Source organism: Podarcis muralis, chromosome 4 (genome assembly GCF_964188315.1).
Source record: "Podarcis muralis chromosome 4, rPodMur119.hap1.1, whole genome shotgun sequence".
In the NCBI taxonomy this organism is placed as follows: domain Eukaryota; kingdom Metazoa; phylum Chordata; class Lepidosauria; order Squamata; family Lacertidae; genus Podarcis; species Podarcis muralis.
The window spans coordinates 33134643-33154964 of NC_135658.1; the positions used below are offsets into that span (position 1 = coordinate 33134643).

The 20322-nt window shown below is 39.6% G+C and overlaps 1 protein-coding gene across 6 annotated transcripts in view; it reads left to right on the top strand.

Annotated features, from left to right (window-relative positions):
* The window catches only part of ZBTB20 (zinc finger and BTB domain containing 20), a 471737-nt gene that overhangs the window by 212987 nt on the left and 238428 nt on the right, over positions 1-20322 (top strand). For all 6 annotated transcript variants that reach the window (XM_028726550.2, XM_028726549.2, XM_028726546.2 and 3 more), the window contains one exon: positions 18224-18306. The gene's annotated coding sequence lies outside the window, so the exon portion shown is untranslated. The remainder of the gene's footprint in view (positions 1-18223; positions 18307-20322) is intronic.

Genomic DNA, 20322 nt, shown 5'->3' on the forward strand with positions numbered 1-20322 from the left:
CATTCTGTGTAGAAGTATACTTATGGGCGTTCACAGGGCAAGAGGGGCGCCTACACATACCAAGCTAGTCAACAAAAGATTTGGAGTGACCTCAAAATCAATTCTATGCCAGATTCACACTCACTGCACTTTTCTAGAGAAGAGCCTTCCTCAGGTGGAATCCACACACATATAAAAAACGCTGTGAAAATGCTTTTTAAAAAACAGTTTGAAAAATACATTGAATTTTGCTTGGCTCACTGTCACCATCTAATGTCACATTTATACATTGCACTTTACAGCACATTTAAAATGTTTTATTTGCAACTATGTAGATGAGTCATTGGGGGCGTGAGTGGCGCTGTGGTCCAAAGCACTGAGCCTAGGGCTTGCTGATTGGAAGGTTGGCAGTTTGAATCCCTGTGACAGGGTTAGCTCCCGTTGCTCGGTCCCAGCTCCTGCCAACCTAGCAGTTCGAAAGCACGTCAAAGTGCAAGTAGATAAATAGGTACCGTTCTGGTGGGAAGGTAAATGGCATTTCCATGCGCTGCTCTGGTTTCGCCAGAAGCGGCTTAGTCATGCTGGCCGCATAACCTGGAAAATCTGTCTGTGGACAAATGGCTCCCTCAGCCAGTAAAGCATGATGAGTGCCACAACCCCAGAGTCGTTCGCAACTGTACTTAACTGTCAGGGGCCCTTTAACTTTTTTTATGAGTCCTTAGATGCTGATCTAATTATTCTGCTTCTGCAAATGTTACAAGATTTGGAAGCCCTAGAAATACAATAATAATGTAAAAAAATGAGCTGTGTGTGATGCTTCTTCAGTCATCAGATGAGGAGCTTTGGGTACTGATGGACCTTGTCCAGCTTTTTGAGGTGGACCAAGAATAGAAGCCAAAGGTAACCCAGAAGAATAGAAAACAGAAATGCTGACAGGCTTCTCAGGAAATGGGTAACAAATATCATTTTCTTGGGAAACTGAAACTTAGTGCTAATGTTTTGATTGATTTAAGGCTAAAAGAAAGACACCAATGATTTTCTATATACGGTTGCTACACAGAGAAAGCAAATATGTAGACCCCTTTCTGTCTCTTTAGCTGCGGATATCTGTAACTACTTAAAAAGCAGAAGACAGTTAGTGGGCCTGAGGCACATTCTGAAGATACTACTTCATCAGACATTGGACAATTAGCACCCTATGTGTCTGCCTCAAAAGAGACAGAAAATACAGGCATAGGCAGGGCATGAGAACATCCCAATTGAAAGTACTGAGGCAGCTACTAGTACTGTACAACTTGAACAGGAAAAGTTGGCTATGGGGAACCACATCTTGAAAGACAATCCTCCATCTTATGTGTTATAATTTGAGCTGCTAAAACATTACAGACAGTAAGACTTGCTCGTATGGACAGTAAGACTTGCTCTATTTAGAAGAGCATTCTAAATAGTCTCCTTGGTTAGCATACTCGGCTGGTGTAAAAGGACCTGTATGTTTTTACTGCATCATACTTCTCTAGCCTGTAGTACAAGGGGTACTGGTTATGTGCATTTCAAAAATTAGTACCAAGTAGTGGTTCACGTGAAGATGCTTCAGACTTCTTTTGCTTCATGAACGGGAATAAGGTGCCAAATGCAAAAATCGTAGACGCTATACTTTATAATGTCAGCCATTTTGTATGGTGGCCCATAAGACTATGCTATTCATGGTAAAATCAGTAGCACGGGTAGCATGTCAGACCTTTTACAGCAAAGGTCAATAACTTGGCACCATGACACCCACGAAGGTTTCCAGTGGTGCCCTGGGCAGGGCCCCCAGATTCTGAAATTTCATTTCAAAAAGAATAAGTAAGTTTCTAGTCCTCGTAGAAGGAAAGTTTGGGGGCAAGATGTGCAGTGACATTCTAAGCAATTTATGGGAAATGATACTGGTGTGGCCGCCTTGTATAGTTTTCCTGGGACTATTTTTTGCTGTTCTGGAAAATGTATACATGAAGAGTATTAAAGGTCAACATTTGCTTTTCATGCTCTTGGTGTATGTTAATAGAAAGTTTGGTTGTTGTTTCTTTTCTCTGCTTTGAACATTAAAGCAACAACAAAGGAAATTAAACCACAAACCCTGGAAAAAAGAATTCTAGAATCTACTTGAAATTCAGCAAAGGGCAGGAAATACAGCTCCAGAGCTGCCAGTTTGTCCTCAGATTACCCTTCTGTCAGCTGGGAACTTGAGCTGCTGAATATAGAAAGAAGCCTATAGAGACAATAATCAGGATGGCTAATATCACAATGCGTTTGAAGATACAGAGTGAGCAGATCTCTGCAGCTCATGTGTTGGGACCTATTTTGTTTCCCATTCACATGGGAAATCTTTAGGTTGGTACAGGTTTGTGTTTTTTTTAAAGTTCCTACTCAATAGTTCCCATATGAGTACGCTTTGCAACATGAACAAAATGTATTTAAATGTGTATCTTAGATTCTGTGTAAAAATCTACAGTTGTGGGTGACTCAAAGAAACAAGAACTCTAGAATCTGATTGTATGTGTTGATTATTCTTAGGATAAGAGTGTTAGCATAGAGGATCTCTTGTCTCCCTGTCTGTACATGAAGGCTAGAATAGTGCTAGGTTACAAGTATGCGGATGATAACTTGAAAAATCCCTTGAGATTCTGATATTCAGTGATGTGTGTGTGTGTGTGTGTGTGTGTGTGTGTGAGAGAGAGAGAGAGAGAGAGAGAGAGGCACAGACAGACAGATGGGGTGATGCAGTAGTGCAGTGATGGCCTCCAGCTGTTTTGGGACTACAGCTCCCATCATCCCTAGCTAACAGGACCAGTGGTCAGGGATGATGGGAATTGTAGTCCCAAAACAGCTGGAGGACCATGTTTGACCATCACTGCAGTAGTAGAATGGTACATTTCGAAGTGCAAGAGTTAATTGTTAAAGCCCTGTAGCCATGCTCCCCGGAAAGTCTGTAGCCATACCCCAAGGGGAACCATATAGAGAGCTTTGCTAGTCCAGTAATCACACACACGAGCAGCAGTACATATCACAATACCCAATTTATTAGGTAACGATGCATAGCACTGATCCTAAGAGTTAGCTCTATTGAAGCCAATGGTGCTTTGCGTCTGATTGCTTAGGTTTAACTTGTAAATCATACCGAGTTTTAACAAAATTTCTTCAGCCAGCTTTAAGTCTGAAGTGGCAGTGATATCGTGTCACTATTTAAGCTGCTGGTGTGAAGAAGTAATGCTATCAAAAGAAAGGAAAAGAAGTATATAACCTCTGCTTGATCAAGTTCCTCATTCTCTGCCTTCCTCTTTATAAGTATATTGAAATGTTTTTTGGAAGGTGAACTAGCTGGGTCCTCTAAATGCCACGACAAAACATCCTGAAGCCAGTGAGTTATTTTATGGTTTTTCTCTGTTCTTTCCACTTCCCCTTCATTTGTGTTGGGATGCATTTAGGTCTTATATTGAAACCAAATGCCCTATTTAAATAATGATTTAAAAAATACCCAGCCCACAACATGCCTTATGTTTCTAAACTGTGGAGAAATGTTACCTGCCATAATGAGTTTTCTGGAAATAAAGGAAGCAATGGTTGTTCATCGTGTGAAATCTCACAAGGTAAATGATAACTTTAACACAGTAAAAATAGGATTTCACACAATACCACGGTTGGGATCTCATGTACCTGGGTGCATATAATTGCCTTCCATTGAGTTAATTTGGGACTTCACAGCAATTGGGATCAGAGCTTGTTATGCATTTTTGGAACATTTTGTGTCAGACAGTCTCTTTACTACAAGATAGAAAATAGCATTCACAAATAACAGCAATATTCTTTGTCTGGCAAACTTTTTTTTAGGTTTGACTCGAAATGTGTTTTAAAGTCAGAAAAGTGATACATTTCAATAGGCATTGGCCACTGAAATAGAATGCATGTTTCTGTGATAATCACTAAAGCAGTTTTGCATACTTAAAAATGACTGTGTTTTCCCCTTTGGGTTATAAAATGCCAAACAGCTCGGTATGCATAGATATGTGCCATTATTTTAAAAACACGTTCCACAGTGTGCATGTGTTTGTTTCTGATATAGAAACCAAGTCAGTTGTCTTATTCTTACATGTGGACTTTAGTTCTCTATTGACTGTAATGCAAATAACTCAAAGAAATATTCATTGCCCAGGGCAGTGTGTATTGTCACTAATCTGGAAGTTGAGGATCTACAGAACAATTCTAAGGTGGGGCTGCCTAATAGGATACAGAATGTTCCTAGAGAGGCAAAAGACTGCATCTCCAAATGTAATGGAAAACCTAACAAACTGTCCCTTTCAAATCTCCTGTTCCTGATCACCTTTCTGTAATGTGACCATTTTGGTAATGGCCAAACATTAACCATGTTAACCAGACATGAATCCTGTCTTGAGCCTCATATTTTGAGCTCAGTATGTGAAATCACAAAGTGTGTGAGTCTCTAAACTTAGTGCCCACCCCAAGATCATTAGACTGCAAATAAACAGGATTTATGTTCCACGTTTTAGTATTGCAATACTAATTCAAATAGCCTTAAATGAGAGGCCAGTTAAGAATACTCTGCATGCAAAAGTGATGTTGGTCATAGCTTTCTTAGTTTAAAAAACTTTTCTTAAACAGGAAATTTTTCTAGATTTCTTGTTGCCATTTCTGCCTGTCTGGGCTGGGTTGCTGCTTAATTTTTTATCTCATTTCTAGCCTTAAAATTGTGCTCATGATTGTTGCTATGTGCCAGGCAGCACACATGCATGTAATGTATATGTGGAACCTGTGGAGCCATGTCCAAATTTAACTCAATATGACGTATTAACAGCAGCAAGAAAATCCAGACATAGCAGAAAAAAAATTCTAGTGTTTGTTGAAAGATTAGCAAGGGACGTTTTGCCAGTCTTTTCAAAATATATTTCTGCATTTTGGCTATACTGACACTTGAAGTTGTTCAGCACGTTCACATAAAATTCCATAGAATATTTCACAGCACAATTAAGTTGCAGCTGCATTTCCTTCTCCATGTGTATCACACATGTTAACCAGACATGAATTGGCACTTATGGGGAGATTTCCATCACTGTCATATAGGGCTCCCCCTTGTTGCTTATGTTTGACAGTAATTTAATCTCCCTGTTCTGAGTTCACAAATTCTTTAATCTGTTTGCTATCTTGTCTCATCCCTGCAGCAATTTTATTAAACTGAAAAAAAGAAAATGATATTTGAGCACAGAAATGTCTTTGCAGAAAGCCTTAGGTCCTGCTTGGATGATTTATAGTACTTTATAATAGAAAACTCTCTGAATAATATCATACCAAATGCCCATATCACAAATCCAAAATAGCAATTCTTTCAATGGTCAAAGCACAGTCACCAAGACGTTGCTTTGCAGAGTTAGGAAGCAAGGGCTGCCAAAACTGTAACTTCAACAGCTAGAAAGCTATACACAAAACTGAATTCAAGAGTTCTAACAAGAATCATGTGATTTTAGTATCCCTCTGAAATTTAATCTGTGCATCTGCTTGTTTACTAATTCTCTAAGTCAGAAGACGTTTCTACTACTGAAGGGTTAATAGGCAACAAATAAAAGAGGCATTAAGGTGCTAAGTTGACTCTCTGAAGTGGCATAGTAGGTTGGCAGTATTCTGTTCCTTAAATGGCAGACCTAAATGTTTCAAGTTGCAGTGGCTTAGAACAATGGTTTGAAACTATTAAGGCTGTGAGCAAGATTCAACAGAAGCCTAAAGTCCAAACCAAATCTGAGCAATTCAAGCAGACCTGAACTTCAACTGAGTCAGATCAAGACAACCCCAGTTAACCCCAGATCAGTCTGCCTGTAGTAATCCAGGTCAAGACAACCCCAGTTAACCCCAGATCAGTCTGCCTGTAGTAATCCAGGGCTGTCAGGGTTGGGACTATTGGACAGGAAAAAGAGGCAGGCAGCTTCTGCAAAGGACACCCCAAGGCTGTTTGCAAGAGGGCTTTCAAACAGCCCCGTGGTGCAGTTTGACAGCATGTGCTTCTTCCCAGCAGGCGAACACATGCATGTGCAGTCCAACTGAGCTGAATTGAACCCTCCACTCAACAGCTAGTGAGTGGAGGGCGTATTCTAGCTAGGTGTAGGGGTCTGTTTTGCCAGCATGTGACCTGCATGTTACCTGCAGACCCCAGTAGGATTGACAGGGACTGGCTGAGTCTGCAGAGGTCCCAAGGTGGGAAGAGGAGGCCTAACCCAAAGACTGAGGGGCATGGGGAAGGGAGGAGAGAAGTTATGATCCTAATGGTGATTCTAAGATATGACACAAGAGTTGGTTTGGGAGGCAGCAAGGGAGATGGGTCTGGCAGCCAGATAAGTGCAGTCTTGGAGTGGGAGGAGGTGTTGGCATTGTTGTTGGCCGCTGTGGGGAGAGGTAGGGCCTGAACCACACTAAGCTGAGACATGTTGGAAGATACTAATATTTTAGAAATACAATACTGACTTGGAAAATATGAATCTTGGATACTGGCTCTGATCACAGAAATAAATTTGAGTTCTGCTAGTAGTTGCAAACAGCTACTTTCCTTTCAGGGACGCGGGTGGCGATGTGGTCTAAACCACAGAGCCTAGGGCTTGCCGATCAGAAGGTCACCAGTTCGAATCCCCGCAATGGGGTGAGCTCCCGTTGCTCGGTCCCTACTCCTGTCAACATAGAGGTTCGAAAGCACGTCAAAGTGCAAATAGATTAATAGGTACCGCTTCGGCAGGAAGGTAAACGGCGTTTCCATGCACTGCTCTGGGTCACCAGAAGTGGCTTAGTCATGCTGGCTACATGACCCGGAAGCTGTACGCCGGCTCCCTCGGCTAATAAAGCGAGATGAGCACTGCAACCCCAGAGTCGTCCGCAACTGGACCTAACGGTCAGGGGTCCCTTTACCTTTTTACTTTCCTTTCAGTTTATTTTATTTATTTATAAGCCACCTTTCTGGACTAAGTCCATATCTCACATCCACACAACCATGTATCTATCCACACATAAGTACATGCAAAGCATCCCATTCATGCACATTTTTTTCCTAACTCCCTCTTCTGATCCCCTCTTCGGTCCATCCATTTTAGGTCTCTTTGAGATTAGTTTCTCAAAAGCTTCCTTTCAATATGAACAAGCAGAGCAATTATTTTCTCTCGCAGAGAGACCAATGATTGCAAGAACACTGCAGAAACGAACTGATATATATCATGTTAGTAAACTGTGTTTTAAGTCTTAAAAAGAAAAGAATATATATATAAATATTTGAGATCAGGAAAGGAAGTTGATGAAGAAGAACTATAAGGTAGATTTGTGTCAGATTTCTAAAGTGTCTCTTATTTACACTTTAAGGATGGCTAGCCTTACATTTCTAGGGAAAGGCAAGTTGCATGCAACTCTCATTTAAATGTGGAACTAAAAAGCAAAAAAGCAACATCCTACTTATTAAACCAATTACTGCCATCCATTGCTGTTCTTCTCATGTTGAAAAACTACCATCTTCTATATTCATTTTTATGCTGCATTTGTGGCATGGGCTTTCTCCAGAATGAACTAGAAACTTTTCCCCCCCTATTTATTGTTGTTAATTCAAGGAAATTTACCAGATAATATCCAATCTGTTTTAGAAATATTAGTGACCTTTTCAGTATGTAACTTTACTAAATATCAAAGTATTTGGTAAACAAAGAAATAAAAAGACAGCAATATACCTCCTGTTTTACAGTACGGTATATATGAGATTACAGTAAAGCAAACTGGCAGATAATTGAGGAAGATAGTTTGTGCCTTAAAATCCTCATGAAACTCAGGACCAGTTATTTCATTTTAATGTGGTCCAAGATACTATACTAAAAAAAACCCCCGAGAAACCCAAAAAACAACCACACACAAATAATCCCTTATGCTATTTTTATTTCAGAAGCTCTCACCACGTTCCCAAATTTTTTGCTGTTAGCAATATTAATGCTTTCTATAAGAATAGTGATAAAACCAGTTTCTTGTTATATTGAAAGTAAACCAAAATTATTTTTAACTTGTTTTCATCTGTTTTTCTCTGCTATGAATTGTGATCCCTTTGGCAGTTCAGTGTTGATTTAAATGGGAACATTAGAATCTGCCTTATATTGAGTTAGACTGTTAGTCCATTTAGACCAGTATTGTTAACACTGATGGGTAGCATCTTTACATGATGTCCAACCAGTATTTTCCAGCCCTTCTTGAAGATGCCAAGGATTGAACCTGAGATCTTTTGCATGCAAGGATGTGCTCTTCCATGGAACTTTGGCTGTTCTCCTTGGAGAGATTTTGATTTCAGTACAGTGGTACCTCGGTTTAAGAACAGTCCTGCTTAAGAACGATTCGGTTTACGAACTCCGCAAAACCGGAAATAGTGCCCCAGTTTGAGAAATTTACCTCGGTGTAAGAACGGAATCCGAATGGTGGAAGGGCACTGGCGGCGGGAGGCCTCATTAGGGAAAGCATGCCTCGGTTTAAGAATGGTTTCAATTTAAGAACAGACTTCCGGAACGGATTAAGTTCGTAAACCAAGGTGCCACTGTAATCAAAAGTTTTCTTAAAGATAGAATAAGTGCACTTAAGAAATCAAAGCTACCATTTAGTACAAATGCCTTTTAGAATTAAAATACCGTGCTATTAAACTAGTAACATTAAACCAACATGCTAAAAATCTTCATTTGAATGTTTAACATTATATCACAATTAGAAAAAGCTGAATTTTCATTAAAAAGCAATGCTGCTATTTGGCCTGTAGAACACTCACAGTTTTTTGTTAAGATTGAGACAGACCATTTGTATTCCAGTTTAATATGGCAATTTTCTAAAAGATGAAAAGGTTAAAATCAAGTCATATTTCTTTTGTCTTAGCAAAACAGAGTAAATTTAAATAAAGGGCTGTGCTGGACTCCATTGCCTTGGCTGCTGTTGCAGTACTGCTGTTGCCGCCACCCCTCAATGAAATGCAGAACAAATTTGCTATCACTACCCAGCTGCCCAAATTGTTGCATAGAGCTGCTGCCTGGTCCCAGCTGTGCAAGCAGATAATGCCACCATGTTGCCCATGGTGATATGTGATCCAAGTAACTGTTGCCATCACTCAAAAAGTAGTGATGGCCACCAGTTTGGACATCTTCAAAAAAAAGGATTAGAACAATTCTTAATTATTATACTCATTAAATTTCTGTCCATAAGGATAAGGCTGCCCATGTTGTAGGCAGTATGCATCTTAAATGTCATTTGCTGGGAATGCTGTTGCACCCAGGTGCTGCTCTCAGACTTACCACTGGTACCTGGTTGGCCACTGTGAGAACAAGTCCGCTCACCTTTTCCAGCGGGCAGCAATGTGGCCAGGTTTGAGAACTTGGGCATGGCCAGGTTAGGCCCCTTCAGTGATCTGGCGGGGGTGGAGATTGATGCCCCCCCTCGTGCTGTCTTGGCCACGTCACTGGCACTGGCAGGGCCATGCCCAGGGGTTGCTCTGCTGTCCAATCAGCACTGGTGGGGGCGTGGCCATGGGAAATTTAAATTGTGATGCAGCTGGGGCCCCCTTCTCTCTCACCCTTCACCGGATCCAAATGGAAATCTCTTGGGGTGCCCCTATTTGATGTAAGTCATAGGGCTCCCCCTATTGGTGGTTTACTCTTAGATGGACTCCTTGCGGTTGGGCAGGAGTCAAGATATAGCCTGGCTCCACCCAATGCCTAAGCCAAACCGCTCACATCTGTAACCAATAAAGTTGTGGCCTATTTAAACCCATAAACCTAAATACTCGTGTCCCTGTGTTTATTACCCACTAGGGAACTGCAGGTCACGGGGCCTTGACAAGCCAGTTGCTGCTTTAGATGGGCCATTGGCCTGATCCAGCAGGCTCTTGCATTGGTATGCCACTTATATCCCAAATGTCACATACTGCTGCTATCCAGGGCAAGTGTGCTTCTGTTGTCCACAATTTTGTTCAAAGTGTGGTGAAGCCTGATGCACCAGGTGATTCCAGGACATTGAGCAATCCTCTGCATGGGTTGGTGAAGCAGGAAGAATGTCCATGTTCTTATGCCAAACTGGGTGAGCTCTCTTCCCTCATGTCGCATTCCAAGAGATATGTATTTTCTTTAATATACAGTGGAAAAACAGACTGTCCTGACAACTTTGCAGTCAGAATAAGAAAAATACAGGGCAAACTTAACTTTATTAAGAAACTTGTAGAAGCTAAACAACTATCAAATTCATTGTGGCATAAGGCTACAGTTGACTTCATTAGAAATGTTCAGTGTAATCTTTATCCTCCATAAATTTGTTTAATTCTCTTTCAAAAGCATCCAAATTGGTAGCCTTTATTACATCTCATAGTAGTGAATTACATAGTTTGCCTATACTTTGGATGAAGTATTTTTATCCGTGCGTGCTCATTCTCAATGTTTGCTGCAGAGTGTGTGATTTCCAAATGCCAAATAGAGATTGGGTACACTTGGTTAATTCTTATATGCATGTTAAAGACAAAAAATGGTGGCAGTCTGTTTTTCAAATTGGGGAGTATTCAGTATTAGAGGAAAGCATGCTAGCTGCACATAAGAAACTGTACCCAGGGCCATGTACCAAGCTAGCTGCTACATTTTCCCTATATGTCCCTGCTTTGGGTATATTGTCATTTAGCTAAAAGCCTTGGAGTATAGAATATTTTCGAGAGAAATCAGATTGGAAAGGGAGAGACTATGATTCTTTCATGACTTGCCATGTGGGGCTGTTACGAATTTCTGTACAACATAGCCAGTTCCAAACATATCAAATTACAGCTGCCCAGTTATAGAATTTCCAGTTCTGACGGCTTGTAATTTATTTTTGTCTTTGGAATCTCAATGCTCTTTATTCTTGGTATCATTCCATGCTATATACAATTGTTCCATGTTTCAATTTAGAATTCATAATTTAATTGGATGAGCTGTGAACCTCTAGCTATTTGAACTTCTCATAGTACCACTGACATGGAAAAGTTGGCTGTCACTTCCTGAATGATCATCATCTCCAATTCAGACATATTTACATTAAAGCTAAATATAGTGCTGTAAACTTCTAAGATATTTTAGTTCGCTGAGTGTCCCTTTGCAGAGGAAAGCAAAAATGTTGTGTATAAAAAGAACTAGAATTTTTTTTTTCCTTATTGGAAGTCTGAAGTACAGGAAAATCTTTGACACTGTGTCCTATACACCCAAGGGAGAAGAAGCCACACAAATAACTTTCCCAGTGTTTTCAGGGCCTGACTTATACATGAAGTTAAATGTGAGATGGCTTCCTAAAATATATTATTAAAATGTATTTTTAAAATGTAAGCATAGGAAGCGGGGTTCTTTTTGAATCAGGACGACAGTGTGCAAGTAGGAGATATTTAACTCTTCCTGCCATAACAAAAGTAGACGCTTCTCTGACACAGTAACTAGTGGCAGAAAAAACTCCAGTTTGCATTAATGGGGGCTTCCTTCCTCACCCCCCTCCCCGCCGTCACAAACTGTACTACAGGGTGGTTTTTGTCCCGATTGCAGCAGGGAAAGGTTAAACTTTTCCTTGTGTGCAGTGGACCCCCATTCCTACTAGTAAATGAAAAACCTCACAGGAAACGGCAGGGAACACCTTTATGTGCAGAATTAGTCCCCCATTAAAGTGGCCCTTGTGTTAGTCTGCGTGTCATGTTGGGAGCCCTTCAAATGTACGAATTGTAATAGGAAATTGTGCAATGGTTTGGAGACGTCTGTTTGGTTTCCCCTGCCTGAATCCTCCAATGGAACTGTCATACTGATGGGAGACTCTGTACTGCAGACAATACCAGGAAAAGGCAAAGTTTGCTTGCTTTTTGTGCTTTGATAAACGAGTAATAGAATCCCTCCCCCACCCCCATGTTATGATATAGATTTCTTATCTGGAATAATGTCATATTTGTTACTAGTACTGAGACTGTGAACTGGTACTTTCTAATTTGCCCACCAGCATGCTCTTACTCTCAGTAATGGTCTAGTATAATCTAGACGAGAGCGTTCAGTATTTCAGTCCCTTTGTAGCAGGTTCCAAACAGGAGTAGGGCTAGTAAGAGCTATTTTCCCAGCTCAAGATACTGATCAAACATTTCAAGTATTCAAAGCACAAGAAGCTCCTGAAAAGATTTATAGAATTCATTGCAAACGCCCGGGAGATTTGCCATTTGGACGGTCCTTTATACCATTTTGAACTTCATCTGTCGATATTTCTGTTTCAAATGGAACTTTTTGTTCTGTAATCTGTGGGGGTTTTCGTTTTTCCAAAAAGCTATGTATTCTAAACTATGAAATTCTGTCACTGTAGAGATTCCTAGGGGTGCAAAACTTTGTTGTTGATGTTGACAAATGTTTCTCTTACTGCTTTTTATAATTGATTTCTTCTGAACAGTTGAGGGTATAATGGCTGGGGCATTAGTGGGATAGCATATTTTTGAAAGCATACAGTTGGCTTTCTTTCCAAATTAAAAAAAAAATATCATTGGGCACATGAGAGAGTTGCTAGTGCCTAGAGATGTGGTAATGTTGCCAAGTTTCACATGAATATCTTCAGCTTAAGCTTTTGTTTCTTGGGAAGTACCAATGATCAGTTGTTGTTGAAGAGATTTTAGCATCTTTCCCAGGATGATCTGCTGAGAGGGCTGCTTTGGTTTTCATCATCTAGGTAATGGCCTTCCTCTAATATACTCTTTAAATGACCTAGGGGAAGAGTATCCTTTTGTCATTTCTTTCAAATCTCTGCTATATGTGCTTACTGATAAATTTGGAAGAGGTTTCCTTTTTTAGCTTTTAGGAGAGAAATCTCCAGATGGACCCAAATGCTGACATCCTGTGCTTTGTAGATAATGTTGGATAGGGGTTGGATGGGGGGGGGGGAGAAGGGTGATATGACATAGGTATCATTCATCTCGGATGTTAGAAATCTTGCTATTCCTATTACAAACCAGTTCAGAACTACTACTTATCCAGCATTGTGGAAAATGAAAAGTAGCATCTGCACAATTTATGTTTAATCAGCTGTGTATTTGTTCACTCCTTACAGAAGAATATAAGTTATTTTTTTAAATATGGCTTGTTGATTAGAGCTGGTTCGTGTGTGTTTCTGCTTCACGTGTGCAGTTCAGTGTCAAGCACCTTTATTCAGAAATAAGTTCTATTGAGGTTAGCACAGCCCTTTGCATGCTGTCTTGGGACTAAGCCTCATTGAAATCTGTGAGACTTAATTCTGAGTTAACACACATAGGATTGCACTGTAAACGCCCCAAAATGTTTCTATATGGGAATGATAAACTATGCAGGGAATGTACAAAACCTTAAAGATTATTTCAAAGTGATATATTTGTGTGTGTGAGAATTAGCTACCAAAAATTTGTGAAAAAGCAAAAGGTATTTGTGCACTAACACATTGCACCTCTTGAAGTAATTCAGGTTGTTTCTGATTTCTTTTCACTGCCAGATATTTAATTAGTATTATTTCCTTTTGAATTTGTATAGTATTTGCTTCTTAAGTTTGGGAAATTCATTTCCCCCCTATATAAATATAATTGGGTTTTGTGTATGTATTTTATCAAGTTGCAAATGGTTGTACATTTATTTTGTACAGACTTCTAAATTAATGTAGCAGTTTGTAATATGAAAGTGCTTGAGGTGCCTATATCAGAATAGTACTTTTTGATGATGCTATCCTGCACGTAATATTTGATCCACTGTCCAGTAATAAACTACTGAACAGTTATAGTCACGATTGCACGTGCTGCTTTTTGGGGGGTGGGGATGAGATTTAGTTAATGATAAAATCCTATATCCTCACAGCTGTTGTTTTAAGAAAGAATTTTTGAAATAATATGCTTACTGTGTTTTAAATTAGCCCATGTCAAAATCTAGGTGTTGTTAGTCACACTACTTTAATCTTGTATTCCAATTTCAAATCAGTAAAATGCATTTGCTTCCCTGTGTTGGACTTGACTGTTTTGGACTTCTTTGTGTTAGACAGTTGACCCAATCCATAAGACATAAGGCGATGAACCAACAGACTGTTGGTTCACCTAGTTCAGAACTATTTGCACTGACAAGCCGTGGTCTCCAGGGTGTCAGACAAGGGACTTTCTGAGCCCTGCATAAGGCACCAGGGATTGAATCTGGAACTTTTTCACAGTCTTTCCAGTTAAACTTAGTTATGAAAGCAATGCTGCTTAACTTAGTTGCAGCTATATTCCATTGGTGTTGGTGAGTCTTAATCATAACAAATGTTAGCTGGTTTGGAGGCAATGTAGTGTAAAGTTACCAGATTTTTTTGCAATGAATCCAGGGAAACTTTTCAACGTCAATGGATTTTGTATGGGGACTGATTTGTAAATCCAGGTTCTGTCCCCGAGAAATGGGGACGTCTGGTAACCTTAATGTAGTGGCAATGCACTACCAACAACATCATGAATGGAGATTTGCTGCCTTTCAATTTCTTCTTTTGCGTATTTTAAAGTGCTTCCACTTTAAAATAGGGTTTAATATGGCAAACAGGTTGTTCCTGTATCACAAATGGGTACTTGCCAACAGCCCCCCCATCTTGCCATATATTCTGAGGAAAAGATTAAATGGAGGGAGATTAAATTGAGGGAGGAATATCACCCATCCTTTTGATGCCAACATTGTTGTATGGACACTGTATACATGAGGAGCACAATAAACCCCCAATAAACCCTAGTCCGGAAGCCGCTAAGGTTGAAAGAGACTTACACACAAGGATACATGAGATTATAGGTTGGGCCATGAATATTGATCAGAAGGTAAAGTAGAATGCCTTTAAAATGTACCATGGAAGTGGTAACAGGTTCTGTGAAAACATGCACACAAAAATGTTTTTATGGCGTCAATAGTGAATTGGAAAATAATAGTGTAAATGTAAAGGTTTAAAATGAAGTACATTGAATATGCAGTGGGCAAGTTATTACCTGGATTTTAAAAAAACAATTATTGTGTACTAATGGGAAGTAAATACCCTATAATTGAAAAAAAAAGACTGCACAAATATATTTTACACTTTCCTTGACAAATCTTGATGTATAAACTTGGAAAACATAAGGGCTGAAAAACACAATTGCTTGTTTCCAGTCCTTGCACATGTTTTGCAATCTCAATTTCAGATATATCCATGTAATTCTAAGGGCAGCTATCTATGATTGTTTTCAATAAAATTTGAGATTCTCTGAGATCTAATGAGAACGTTAAATTGGTATTTTGAAAACTACAGGAAGCCTTAAAATGATATATTCTATTCATGGTCTCTGTCATATTTTATTAAAAGATTTTCCCGAGGATCTCCTGGTAGGGTATTTGCCTATCAGACACCAGCACAAATAGTTATGCTACGGGCATGGGTAAAACTGTAATTAACCTGTTAAATAGAAAGTATACTTAGATAAATAAGGTAAGATAGTCCAGACACAAAAACCCAAGGCTAGAATAGAGCTTCATTAGGTTTGACTTTGAATTATGACCATAAAAATAATGGGGAGTACCTTGCATTGGTGAGTTTATGGTGAGTTTCTAATGATGCTGGGAAAGATTGAGGGTACAAGGAGAAGGGGACGACAGAGGATGAGATGGTTGGACAGTGTTCTCGAAGCTACGAACATGAGTTTGACCAAGCTGCGGGAGGCAGTGGAAGACAGGAGTGCCTGGCATGCTCTGGTCCATGGGGTCACAAAGAGTTGGACACGACTAAACGACTAAACAAAAATAAATAAATGATACAGCAGAATAATAAACAACCCAGTACTGAATCTACTTGCATAGCCATACGAAACATTTCAGTTATATATGGTTATTCAGTACAACATAGTCTGGATAGTTTAGGTGAATAGCTATATGATAATTGAGTAATGTATGGCCTATAGCTTTATCAATATCTTCTAGTATAATAAATGTGTTTGTAGTGTTAGGTTGACAGTCATACTGTTATGAGGTTTATGCACATCTTAATGCACTACATTTGGTTGGCTAAGAATGTTAATGACCACTTTGCCAGTGATGGGTTGATTATGGTTTTGGCTGACATATTTTGCCTGTAATGAAGAGGCAATTTGAGGGTTGCACCACAGGCTATGATCACACTTGGAACTGCCCCCATAAAAATGGCACCTCTATTGTAAAGTTGTTTCTAGAAATGACCTCCAGGTTGTTAGTGTAGTTCTGCTAATGCTACAACATGGAGGCAGCAGTGCAGGCAGGGTGCCAGTATTTACAGCATTGTGTCAATGAGGCTCATTCAGAATAACTGCCCAACGTTGCTGTAAATGAATTAACAGCTGTTGCTTTGCACCCAATCCATAATTGCAACAGAGGGTGAATTTAAGATAAGAACAATTAGCCTATAGCTCAGTACACTTTCCAAATCCCACCATACATAAGATGGCTCATTCAGACCAGACAATCCTTTTCATTGCTCAGTTGGGCATAGGCTAGTGTGTGTGTGTGTGTGTGTGTGTGTGTGTGTGTGTGTGCATGCGCGCACACACAATTATTTAGTCATATGCATATTTTAATTTTTTTTTATTATGCTCCTGATGCCGCTATTGGAAGCATGATACGATGTATATTCATGCAGATTCTTAAGTGCAGTGGAATGTGTGTTTATATATATATATTTGTAAGTGTGTGTATATATATATTGTCTGTGTGTATGAGAAACAGATGCACTGTAGGCAGATAAAGTAGATAAATATAGATTCAAATAGAAGCATAAGTGTATAAATATAGACACTATATGGAGTGAAGGCAGGCAGATCAGCACAGTTTCATTATTACTTGTATTCTGTATAATAAAAGAGTAGCTGACATTAAAATGACTGACTGAATGACACTGTCAGATTGCAGAAGACGCAGTGTAAGGTAAGAAAATAACCTTTCTAGCAGTTTGAAGAGCAATTAAGCAAGAAGATTCAGTGTCTTTCATTATTTGCTTAATATATTTCTACTGGATTTTATTTTTGCATTTGGAGGGCAGAAGCAAAACATGAATTCTTACTATATCCTAAAATAAATTTCTAAATAAATTAAATAATTAATAATAACCCTAGCTTTGCAACATAGTGTGGGGCAGCTGTCCCATTTCTTTAAGTATAGATTTCTCAATTTTTTGCTTCTACTGATCACCCGGTGGGCTTTACCACAGAGTTTTAGATGGCAATTGATGAAGAAAATAAGGTAGAAAATTCTGCATTGGTTAAAAAAGGGGTTTTCATTGGATGTCTGATAAAGCCTCTGTGTTGTGTGTTTTGTGAGTTTCCAAGTGTTGTGCTTATCATATTTTGATCTTGTCATATCTGCTCTTTGGATTTGCTACTATGAAATGGTATTGGACTCAAACAATGAACCTAGCTGCATTTTGCTAGAGTAGATTACTCTCACAAAACAACCACTGCATTAACTTTTATCATCTTCATTGATTTCTACTTTCCCCTGTTACTTTCTTGGACAACAATGATCATGAATGTCTGAATCTAAATTGTCCACACTTGCATCAATTTCAAACAGCCTGCTTCTCACGCGAAGTCCTGCGCGTGTAAAAACCAATAGTTTTACTCTATTTCCCCTAAAAACAGAATAAGTAACAGAGAAAGATTCTGTGGATTTAAACATGGAACAAAATCTTAGTTCAGGTGAGACCTTGAGTGTTTTTAAAAGCCTTGACTGTACCATTGCAAGTATCTCAGTGCCATTAGCACACCTGAGAACTGTATCACATGGCGGAGCTTCAGTTGAAAGTATGGTTTGGGGTGTGAATTTCGCTCTATATCAGCCTTCCCCAACCTAGTACCCTCCAGATATTTTGAACTACAAGCTATACTGGGTGGGTGGGTGGGAGCTGTGGTCCAGAGTCTCCCAACCTCCCTGGAGCAGATTTTGGAGGTTCATGGTAGAGGAAAGGAGGAGGCTTATTGTATTAGCACACACCCTCTCAGTTCTAGGTTGGATTTCACCCATTGATCAACTTACTATAAATCATTATTTCTTTTGAATGTGTAGAAAATGTGCTACAACTGTCGCTATGTAGGATGAGTAAGTTTAAAGCATAGACTGATCCCTCCCTTCTCTCACACATATTTAGTTCTATTATTTTTATATGTATGAAAATGCAATATGGAGCCCCACTCTAACTCAGTGTTTCTCTTGAATAGCTTCCGTCGTGCTGTAATCAGTTCCAGAATGATGGAACTTGGGAGATTCATGTGACTAATGAAAGCCATTCGGAGATAAAAAGGTAAGTTGTAAAATTGAGGACCAAACTTGATGTTGCATGACAGAGTTGCCTCCATCCTGTATCTCACTGCATCCTCATGTAACAAGTATCTTGTGATGTGATGTTACTGTGTCCTTTGCTTTCCGCTCACCCACCCCACATCACTGGCTGGTGTGGGGGTGAGAAAACACATGCTACAATACTTACTGTTGCCAGTGTGTGTGTGTGTGTGTGTGTGTGTGTGTGCGCGCGCGCGCGCCACACACACACACTTTTAATGAGAAGGTTTGTTTGTCTGCTTGGGGCTTTAGTTCCTTGTTCATAAATAGCAGAAACAGTACTACCTATCCCTTCCCACTCCCCCCCCCCCGGTTACCCCTAGGTAAAGGTAAAGGGACCCCTGACCGTTAGGTCCAGTTGCAAATGACTCTGGGGTTGTGATGCTCATCTCACTTTATTGGCCGAGGGAGCTGGCGTACATCTTCCGGGTCATGTGGCCAGCATGGCTAAGCCGCTTCTGGCGAACCAGAGCAGTGCATGGAAACTCCGTCTAACCCCTACTTCACCTGTATAATTTAGTCACTATATTGCAGGAAATTCCAAATGCCAGGCAACCATATCTCTTTCCTTTACACATATGCATTATGAAACTGTATTTAATTTGTCAAGCAAACTTTTGCCAATACAATATATAATCCTTTCTTAGAGTTAAATGTATTTGAGTAGGGGTTTTAGGGGGTTATGTTTCTGTTTTGCTACTTACATTAAATATTTTAAAGGCAAACTCAAGCATATAAGTTGAAACATTAGAAAACTATAATTTTTGAAAGTTATGTATTGTGCATGCACAACCCCAATCCCACCTGCCATTTGAAATAGCATAGCCCAGGAAAAAGCTTTTGTTCTGGATTCTATCAATTGTATTGCATCAATCAGCCCTAACTCGACTCTTGAGATGCCTTCTTTCATTGTCTCTGCTGAAGAGGATATAGTTAGTGATGGAAAGAGCTCTTGTGGAAGTCCACCTCTTGTTTTGCTTAATTCAGTTTTTTCATTCAGTTCCCGATTCTGTTCCCTTTGATGTCAATGGAAAATGGCCTGTTGAGTCAAAGAAGGACAAGAATTCCTGGGTACATTTGAATACCACTTAAAATTTTCAGGGTCAGTAGAAAGCTTTCGGCTTTGGGGCTTCCTGAGTTTTGTCAGCAAGGGAGACAATGCACAGTGAATGAAAGAAGGCTCTTGCCAGATTTAAGCATTCTGTCCTCCCTGACAGAGTTGATTCAGTACTACAGCTGTTCAAAATAAATGGTGCAAAAAGCACTTTATAATGCTCCCCCCATCGAATTGTACTGAGGACTAAATTAATAAATCCCCCCTTTTTTGCCCTTTCTGATTGGAAATCAATTTTAGAAAAAGTTCATGCGGGTATCTGGATCTAGTGTTAGAAGTCTAGAGGGAGTAGACTCTGGGAAAGTGATATTGGTCATGCCTGTAAATGGCAAATACATGCCCTTTTTAATCTATTGATATCAGTAGGGTGGAGATAAATTAAATTCCTGTAAATAATCACTGGCTGTATATCTTAGTTAGCTATATCTGAAGCAAGTGTGCTGTACTTAAGAAAAAGAGTGGAATTGTAAAAAAAAAAAGAGATTTTCTTGTTTCTTGGATCTTTCAAACTGTTGCCTGTGTCATTCCATGAGTTTAGGGAATGTACTGGGCAGAGAAAACTTATCCTAAGGTTACCAGACGTCCCCGTTTCCCGGGGACAGTCCCTGGATTTACAAGTCAGTTCCCTGACAAAATCCATCTATTTAGTAGGAAGTTGAAAAGTGTCCCCGGATTCAGTGAAAAAAAATCTGGTAACCTTAAGTTATCCAGGTCAGAGGCCATGAAATAAGACTAATATTATCAAAAATTATCAACAGATAGATTGCTTGTGTGTCTTTTCTGCATTTAGGTGTTTAGATAATGCTGCACTTAAAAATGATATCCAGATTCAGTAACCACAAACTTTAATGGAGTTACTAGCAC